Genomic DNA, 10,000 nt, shown 5'->3' with positions numbered 1-10,000 from the left:
CGTCCTCCTCCTCGTGCGGTGCTCCTTGGCTGCATTAATCGTCGCTGCAATCCCTGTTTCCCTCCGGCTATCGGTTTTCGTTCAGTAGCTCCGCCGTTCCTTCGAGCAGCAGCCGTTCCTCGTAGCATCGGTTTTGGGCTCAATACCTATCGGGTCTGCTTTTATTTACTAGCCACCGCCAGCCCTGTAATGCTCCCCGCTCGCTGCATTACGTTCCCGTTACGTTCCTGGTAGCTGGAGTGGCTGTGGCTGGCTGGGTGTCGCAGGAGGAGGGAGACAAAAGGCTTATGGCGTGTTGTTTATAAGCCTGTTGTTTATTAAAAGATGTAAAGGCAGTGGAGGGCATCAAAAGGAACTGCTTGTTAGGAAGAATAGAGTGAGAGCAAGAGGAAGACGAAGACATTGGGTGTACACGCTGGTGGAACGAGGGGGAGGTGGACGGGGCGCTGTGGGTGTGGGCAGACTGGCAGATGGCTGAAGGTGGAGATCCATGGTCCTGTGTCAGTTGATTGGCGGCTCAGTGAAGTTAGAGGTTCTCTCTCTCTCTCTCTCTCTCTCTCTCTCTCTCTCTCTCTCTCTCTCTCTCTCTCTCTCTCTCTCTCTCTCTCTCTCCGCTTTGGTCAGATAGATTACTGCTTACAAACAACCCTTTAAGAACCAACAAATCTGCTGCTGTTTTAAATATAAGTCCATTTTCCATCTTTTGCCCCTCCTTCTTCGCATCTTCACCCACCTCCTTCTCCATTTAACTCCTTCCTCTCCGTGTTTTTCACTCCCATTTCATGTTCGCGGCCATTAAATGATTTCCAGGGAGGCAGACAGGTCCTCGTTTCAGGTGGACAGGTGTGAGGGAGGTAATTCCCCGCCAGGTGTGTGTGCCGCCGCTTCTACAGACTCACCTGGTGGCGTCACTAATGATCACCTGTCACCGCCTGCTCTCGCCCTCTTCGCTGTATAAATAGAGTTGTATTTCGAATTTCTGTTGCACCTTTTCCATGCCTTTTATGTTAGTTTATTTTGTTTTACTTGTTTGTATTTCTCCTGTTATTTATTTATTTGTTTGTTTGTTTGTTTGTTTGTTTGTTTTTTTAAGGTTGTGGTGTTGCATGGTGATTTTTGTGTCTTTGTTTTCTTTTGTGTTTCACCTTTTCTCTCTTCTTTATTTATTTCATTTTTTCTTTATTTATTTATTTTCATTTATTTCTTGCTTGTTGATTTTATTTTATTTTTGTTTTTGCTTTTGATATTTCCAGGCATTCTCTCTCTCTCTCTCTCTCTCTCTCTCTCTCTCTCTCTCTCTCTCTCTCTCTCTCTCTCTCTCTCTCTCTCTCTCTCTCTCTCTCTCTCTCTCTCTCTCTCTCTCTTTTGTTTCCATATTTACACATTTTGCTTCGTCCTTTTGTTTTTCTTTTTTTTTTTTATTCATATTTGTGTGTTTTTGTGTTTGTATCGCTTTGTTTCTTTGTTTCCTTTCTTCCTTTCTCTTTCTTTCTTTCCTTCTTTCCTCTTGTTTTTTCCTCTCCATGTCTTGCTTTTATCTTTATCGTGAAAGTTTCCGTTGACCTGTTTAGAAATTGAAAAAGGAAAAGAAAAAAAAAAAAAAGAGATGAGAGGAAGACCGAAGCTGTTTGAGGAGGAGGAGGAGGAGGAGGAGGAGGAGGAGGAGGAGGAGGAGGAGGTTGCTAAAATTCACCTCATAGTAGGAAGCGAAGAGGGGAGGAAGAAAATAACAATAAGATGAGTGCCTTCTCCTCCTCTTCTCCTCCTCCTCCTCCTCCTCCTCCTCCTCCTCCTCCTCCTCCTCAGCAAACTATGTTATCTCCGACCGCAAACATCCGATTCAGTCATAAACCATCCATCATCTCTCTCTCTCTCTCTCTCTCTCTCTCTCTCTCTCTCTCTCTCTCTCTCTCTCTCTCTCTCTCTCTCTCTCTCTCTCTCTCTCGTGCACAGATACCCTTCAACAACAACAAAGTGTCAGGAATTTACTCTGCTTTTGATCAATTCTGTGTTTCTCTTTCCCCCTCTGACGCAATTTAGTTATGGTTTTTCCTCCTCCTCCTCCTCCTCCTCCTCCTCCTCCTCCTCCTCCTCCTCCTCCTCCTCCTCCTCCAAACACTGACTGACCTCTTGCCCTACAACACCCTATTCACACACCCCATCTCCTCCTCCCCACTTGTCAATACTCATCCTCTTCCCCCTCTCTTACCTCCTGCTCCCCCTCTTCCTCTTCTCCCTCCCTCCCTCCCTCCCTCCTCTTTCCTTCTCTCCACTGGTGCCTATTCTGCCTCCTCGCCTCCTTTCTTCCTCTCTTCCCTACGTCTGGTTCTTTCCTTTCTTCTCCTCCTCTCCTGTTTCTCTCCTGCGGCCCTCTTCTCTCTCCTCCACCTACTTGCTTACTCTTGTCCTCTTTTCCCTCCTTCTCCTCCTCCTCCTCTTCCTCCTCCTCCTGCCGCAGTAATGGCCCCTGTAATCTGATTGTCTGGCTGGAAGGCTGGATTCCCCGGACGTCAGCTCTGCCTTTACCAAACACTCGCCACCGCCGCCGCTGCTTTGGTCGCATCGCTTCACAAAGAAAAGTACCTCTGGCAGCGAAACCAAGGATGAATGTCTTGTGTTGGGTTTCTGAATATACTCGTATATCACGACTTAGCCCTTTCTGTTTTTTTATATTTTTTGATCTCTTTTACTTCTGGGTTCGTATATATTTGTGGTGGTGGTAGAGGAGATGTACACGAGTGGAGGCGGGGAAAAGAGGAAAGGCTGGAGTGGAAAAATATACAAATAGAGAAAGAAAGAGAGAGGGAATGGCAGGAAAAAAAAAGAAAAGGCTTGGCGAGTGAGGCCAGGCAGAGCAGAAGCCGAGAGTTGAATGTGAGTGAAAATGTTTTGAGTGTTTGTGAAGAATAGGAGGGAGGAAGAGAGGGAGAGTGGGAAGGGAGGGAAAGAAAAGAAAAAGGGGGAAAAAAATGTTTACAGTGGAATCAGACTTGTGAGTTTTCTTTGTTTCTCTCTCTCTCTCTCTCTCTCTCTCTCTCTCTCTCTCTCTCTCTCTCTCTCTCTCTCTCTCTCTCTCTCTCTCTCTCTCTCTCTCTCTCTCGGTCTTTACCACTGATTCCGGCGCCATCACTCCCTCTTCACTCTCCCTTCCTCTCCCTTCCCTCTCACTTTTCCGATGCCTTTCCTCACATCCAACCCTCCATTTCCCCTCAGCTTCCTCCCGTCTGTCTCCCTTCCCTCCCTCCCTTCCTCCACTCCCCCTTTCCTTCCTCCCTCTGACATTTTTCCTCTCCCTCTACGCCATGAATATTAATTTAGTGGAGCCCGCGGGAGGGAAAATATAGTGGCCAAGGGAACATGTGTCTCCGTAGTGGCGAGAGAGAGAGAGAGAGAGAGAGAGAGAGAGAGAGAGAGAGAGAGAGAGAGAGAGAGAGAGAGAGAGAGAGAGAGAGAGAGATGGGGGGGGGGTCTTGTCGGCTTCCAGTCTCTCTTAACTTTTGAACTTTAGGGAAAATTTTTATATTGCAAAGTGAGGAGAGAGAGAGAGAGAGAGAGAGAGAGAGAGAGAGAGAGAGAGAGAGAGAGAGAGAGAGAGAGAGAGAGAGAGAGAGAGAGAGAGAGAGAGAGTAAAATTTTTAAAAGGTAAAGGTAGAAGGAAAGAAGGCAGGATAGAAAATAAAAATGGAAGAAGGATAGACAACGAACAGAGAAATAGAAAGAGAGAAAGAATGAGAACAGAAGAACAGACAGCGAACGAACAACGGAAACAGAAAGACACATAATAACAAAATAACAAATAGACAAGAGAAGAAACGAGAATAAGAGAAAAAAATAACAAAAAAAAAAGAAAAGAAAAAAAGGTAAGATTCAGAAAATTAACTAGATATAACCGTAACAGGCAGCGGTTCGGCAGGGGAGGAACTGAGACAGGAGACATGGGAGGGGGCAATGGGCGGCCTGGGGTGGGTGATTGAGGTCCCAATATGGTGAATGGCGTCTTGGGAAGGGAATGGGAGGTTGGGAGGACGGGGAATGGATTGTATAGGGACAGATGTGACCAAGTACGTGATGGGGGAGCAGCAGAAGGGAAAGAAAGGGAGAGGAACTGGAAGGAGAGAAGCTGGAGAATAAGGAAAAGGATGAAAATTGGAGGTATTAGAAGGAACAGAAGGAAATGGAAGAAAGGAACTGGGAAAGAGGGGAAAAATTGATGTGTTTTGATGAAGAATAATGGAGAAAGATTGAACAGGAGGGGAAACTGAAGGAAAGGAGGAAAATTTGATATTTTAAGATGAAGAATAATGGAGAAAGGTTGAAGAATAGGAGAAAGAATTGAAAAAAAAAGAAAAAAATGAACAAGTTGGTGTGAAGATAAAGAAGGTAAAAAGAGAGAGGAAGGAAGATTGAGAAGAGAGGCACTGAAAGGAAGAGGGTAAAAAAAAAGAAAAATAAATAAATAAATAAAACTGGTGTGGAGATTAAGATAAAAAAATGAAAAAATAAAAAATAATAAACTTTGAGAAGAGAGGAACTGAAAGAAAGAAAGGATGAAAAAAAAGATGCGAAGATGAACAAGGAAGAGACCAAAAAAAAAGTGCAAGACGAGAAAAGAACTGAAAGAAAGGGGAAAAAAATATTGGTTTTAAAATTAAGGAGGAAATTGAAGAATAGAAAAACTGAGGCGAAAAAAATAAATAAATAAGGAAGAGATAAAACAGAATAAAAAAGAAAAAGAGAGAGATGAAAGAGGAGACGAGTGATTGGAAGAGAGAAAAGTGGAAATGTCAAGATGAAAAAGGAATAAAGAAGAAATGGAAACTGAGGAGGAAAGGAAGTGAAGAGGAACTGGAGGAAGGAAAAAAATTGGTGTTAAAATAAAGAGAGAATAAGGAAGAGGGAAAGAGGACAATAATTGGAAGAATGGGAGAAAAGTCGCCATTAAGTTAGAAGGGAACAAGGAATAAGAAAGGAGGAGAAGTAAGAGGAAGAGGATAATAACTAAGGATAGGAAGAGCTTGGAAGGAACAAAGGAAGAAGAGTAAGAGACAAGGAGAAGAAAATAGGGAGTGGATAAGAAAACGAAAGAGGAAGAAGGGAAAGACATGATTAATTGAAGGGAAAAAATGTTATCAAGATGAAGGAAGAATAAAAAAGGAAGAAAGGAAGGTAGAAAGAGAAGAGGAGTAAAACAAAATAAAAAAAATGTTATGAGAGAGAGAGAGAGAGAGAGAGAGAGAGAGAGAGAGAGAGAGAGAGAGAGAGAGAGAGAGAGAGAGAGAGATTGGTTATTGAGTGGACTGAAAAAAAGGGAGGATAAGGAGGCGGAAGAGGAGGAGGAGGAGGAGGAGGAGGAGGAGGAGGATGGAAGCCAAGGTGAAGAGGAATCAGCTCTAGTAGGCCTGGTGTCGCGTAAATCCTGTAGGCTTATGGCCGGGGAGCTGTCTTGGAGAGGGGATCCAACTCTCTCTCTCTCTCTCTCTCTCTCTCTCTCTCTCTCTCTCTCTCTTTGGTGTAGGATTGTAGAGATGGGTTTGGGAGACTTTGGGGCGTGGGTATAAGGGTGTATTTGCTTGTGTGTGTGTGTGTATGTGTGTGTGTGTGTGTGTGTGTGTGGTATCCTCTGTGGGTTAATCTTTTAAATGGGCTGTGTTTTGTGTTTTTCATTCTTATTTTCATTCTTATTTTTTTCTCTCCTTTTCTTCTCTTCTCTTTTCTCTTCTCTTCCTTCTTTTGTCTTGTCTTGTTTTCTCATTTTTTCTCTTCTCTTGTTCTCTTGTCATCTCATCCCTTCTCTTTTTGATTTTCTCGTCTTCTCGCCCTTTTATCTTCTCCTGTCTCCCTTCTCCTTGTTTCTTCATTAGCTCTTCTCTTTTTTTCTTCTTTTTTTTCTCTTCTGTTTTGTTTTATTTTATCGTCTTTTCGCTTTTTCATCTTTTTTTTCTTTCCCTCTCTCTTCATGCGCTCTTCTCTTCCCTTCACATTTTCTGTTGTGTTTCTCCTTTCCTCTCTTCTCTCCTCTCCTCTCCTCTCCTCTCCTCTCCTCTCCTCTCCTCTCCTCTCCTCTCCTCTCCTCTCCTCTCCTCTCCACATATAAAAAAAAATGGAGTTATAACAGACAATCGCATCATTTACTGTTAAAACTCTCTCCTCCTCCTCCTCTTCCTCTCCTAAACGGATGTCAGCAAACACCCTCCCCCCACTTCCTCTCTCTCCCTCTCCCTCTCTCTCCCTCATTTCCCATCCAATAAAAAAAGGAGGCCATTATTTTCACGGTATTTTTATTTGGTAATGTGATGTTTTGATCGTGTATTTTATGGTTTGGAACAGGCAGCCCTTTTCCCCTCTTTCCTTCCTCTCCCGCTCCCTTCCTCTCCCCTTCCGCCCACCTCTCTCTCTCTCTCTTTCTCTCTCTCTCTCTCTCCCCACTCGCCCATAAACATGACATATTTTTTCGAGTTGGGGTGATTTAAAGCTTTTTCTCCATTCATTTTTTCTTCATATCCACAGTTTTCTCCCTTTTGGTCTCCCCACTCTCTCTCTTTCCCTCTCTCTCTCTCTCTTTCCCCTCTCTCCCCTCTCTTCCTTTCCTTTTCACCCTGTCTTTCCCCCTTCCTTCTTCAACCGCCTCTCATTCCCATTCGTTCCGCACTACGCCTCTCTCTCTCTCTCTCTCTCTCTCTCTCTCTCTCTCTCTCTCTCTCTCTCTCTCTCTCTCTCTCTCTCTCTCTCTCTCTCTCTCTCTCTCTCTCTCTCAATCCGTTTTTCCCCCTCAGTGGTCTGTCCCTTGGCCTGGCAACATTCTCTCTCTCTCTCTCTCTCTCTCTCTCTCTCTCTCTCTCTCTCTCTCTCTCTCTCTCTCTCTCTCTCTCTCTCTCTCTCTCTCTCTTTAAAAAGGGAGTCTCATAATATAACAGTTTTTTCCAGTGGTTAATTGTCTTCTCTACTTTCCCTGTCTTTTTCCACTCTTTTTTTCCCCCCTCGTCCCTCCGCTTGCTCTCATTCCCCTCGAGAGGAAGAACCCTCAGGGAACCTCTTATGGGGGCAGAAAACGAGAAGGGAGGAGGGAGGAGGGGAGGAGATCGTGTGTCCTTCGCCATCATTGGTCTTGAAGAGAAGGGGAGGACAAGGGAAGGGCGAGGGAGATGAGGGGAGACATGGGGAGCTAAAGGTGATTAGAGGGTGGGAGAGAAGAGAGGGAGAGGCGAAGATGATTATGATGAGGGCTAGATCTCCCTCTCCCCCCTTCTTTTCATTCTCTCTCTCTCTCTCTCTCTCTCTCTCTCTCTCTCTCTCTCTCTCTCTCTCTCTCTCTCTCTCTCTCTCTCTCTCTCTCTGTGTGTGTTAGGAAAGGCGGAAACTTTACCCCTTTTCTGTTTTTCTCCTTCCCTTTTCTTTCTCTTTTGTCCCGTTTCGTTTTTTCTTCCTTTTCTTCTTTTTTCCTTTCCATTTCCTTCAGTTTTCTTCATCAATTTCTTTTCGTTTTCTATCTTTTTTTCCCCTTCCATTTACTTTTCTTCCCCTTCTTCTCTTTTCCTGCCCTTTTCGTTTTCTTCCCCTTCTCTTTTTCCCTTCCCTTCTCTCCCTTCCTCCCTTCCCTTCGTCCTCCAAGCCACGGACTGTTTATTACAAAGCAAACATTTATCTTCAGAATTAGAGGATGTTTACGTTAAGATGCACCGCTGTCTGCTCTCTCTCTCTCTCTCTCTCTCTCTCTCTCTCTCTCTCTCTCTCTCTCTCTCTCTCTCTCTCTCTCTCTCTCTCTCTCTCTAAGGAGCTGTGTTTGGTATCTTTCAATTTCAAAGCCACTTCTCCTCCTCCTTGTCTCTCCTCGTCCCTTTCTCCCTCTCTCCCTCTTCTCCCTCCTCTCCCTCACTCGCACCGTCTCCCAAGTCACACTCTCCCTTGCCTACTTTCCTACCCTAATAGTCCCTCATCTTATCGCAGTCACTCTCCCTCTCACTCTCCCTCTCCCTCTCCCTCTCCCTCTCCCTCTCCCTCTCTCACTCTCACTTTCTCCTCTCCGAGCCACTCTGCCTTCCCTTCCTTCCCTCCCTTCATTCTCACTCTAATAGAAATGTTGTTAACCCTCGTTTAGATTGAATTTAGCCACTTCATCTCCTCCACGCCGAGGGTTGAGGGGCCGTGTGTGTGTGTGTGTGTGTGTGTGTGTGTGTGTGTGTGTGTGTGGAGGGAGGGGGAGTCGTGGTAACTTCTGGGGCATGTAAACTTCTTCTCTAAAACTCATCAAAACTTCCAAGGCGTGGATGGTTGATGGCTGGATGGTTGGGTGGAAGGCAAGTGGATGGGGGTTCCTTTCAACCATCTTCATTTTCTTGTCTTGTATTTTATTCAGCCCACCATTCATTACTGTAATCTGGTGTAGGTTTAGATTAGGGTGTAGTTTGAACACTCGCCAATACACGGATTTGGTATTTTGACCTATTAATTAAACTCCTCGACTCTCACTCCCCCCATCGCACTAGTATATCACACACAATCATCAGACACTTCTCTGCTACAGCCGCTTGAATAATCCGTTAACTTACACAACAAAATTATCCTTCGTTGGTTTTCCCTTGACATCCTACAAACATATTTTTTTCCTTACACCGCTGCCAAAGTTAACGAAAGACGATCAAAGTAGGAAAAGTTATTGATAAAACGCTGTAGTGCAAGTCAAGCAAGTTAGAACACAATTTGGAAACGCGCCGCTGACAAACAGTGAGAGAGAGAGAGAGAGAGAGAGAGAGAGAGAGAGAGAGAGAGAGAGAGAGAGAGAGAGAGAGAGAGAGAGAGAGAGAAAATATCGTGTCGCTCAAGCCTTTTAGTGCAATGAGTTTTAGTTCAATAATAGTGTTACTGAAATTGAACAAGTGTCATGGTGTTTGCGTGCTGGCGGAAAGGTTGAGCTTGTTGTGACCTTTGGACCTTTGATGTCGGATTTTTGAACAAGGCATTGAGAGACAGTGACAGGAATAAACTCTGCTGTATTCCTTCACTCTGTTCCTCCGCTTGTGTAGACGAAAATTTTGCACTGAGAAGATTGAGGTAAAGTTTCTCTACTTATCAATCTCCTTTACCGTCTTAACCCTTTCACTGCGACACGAAAGAGTTAGCAGCACCAGAAGCAATGCGTGAAGTCTTTAGAAGCACATAGAAGAAATTTAGCGATGAAAAAGACTACATTTTGCAATTTCTCCCCGGCTCAGAGATTGCATGTGGCTGTAGAACAAGTAAAGATGTCTCTGTAGAACAAGTAAAGATGTCTCAGAGTGATGGGTAATTTCAGAATGGTGTACCAAGTGACAGTCAAGTTGTTAGCAAAATTTTCTTCATCATCTCTTTTTTTTTTTTATTATCTTAGGTTTTTCTTAATTCTTACTTTCTCTACTTATATTATGTTACTTTTTACTTGTTACTTATCGTCTTTACCTGTTGAAGAAGCTCGTTTGTGCTACCCTTTCTCCTTCTTCCTCCTCCTCCTCCTCCTCCTCCTCCTCCTCCTCCTCCTCCTCCTCCTCCTCCTCCTTAAATCCCTCTCCAGCACCAACATCACAGATAAACACCGGATTAATGCGATACACAGAGAGAGAGAGAGAGAGAGAGAGAGAGAGAGAGAGAGAGAGAGAGAGAGAGAGAGAGAGAGAGAGAGAGAGAGAGAGAGAGAGAGAGAGAGAGAGGTCATCAAGAAATTCTCTTTGATCTTGTCCTCTGCTACATCTTGCTATCACCTCCCCCCTTCTCTCTCTCTCTCTCTCTCTCTCTCTCTCTCTCTCTCTCTCTCTCTCTCTCTCTCTCTCTCTCTCTCTCTCTCTCTCTCTCTGAAAGCCATGTTATTTTTGATTAGACACAGTGGCGTGTATAGCGTGCGAACCTCTAAACACACACACACACACACACACACACACACACACACACACACACACACACACACACACACACACACACACACACACACACACACACACACACACACACACACACACACACACGTGCTTAG

Source organism: Scylla paramamosain, chromosome 14 (genome assembly GCF_035594125.1).
Source record: "Scylla paramamosain isolate STU-SP2022 chromosome 14, ASM3559412v1, whole genome shotgun sequence".
Taxonomy (NCBI): Eukaryota; Metazoa; Arthropoda; class Malacostraca; order Decapoda; family Portunidae; genus Scylla; species Scylla paramamosain.
This window is presented reverse-complemented; position numbering follows the sequence as displayed.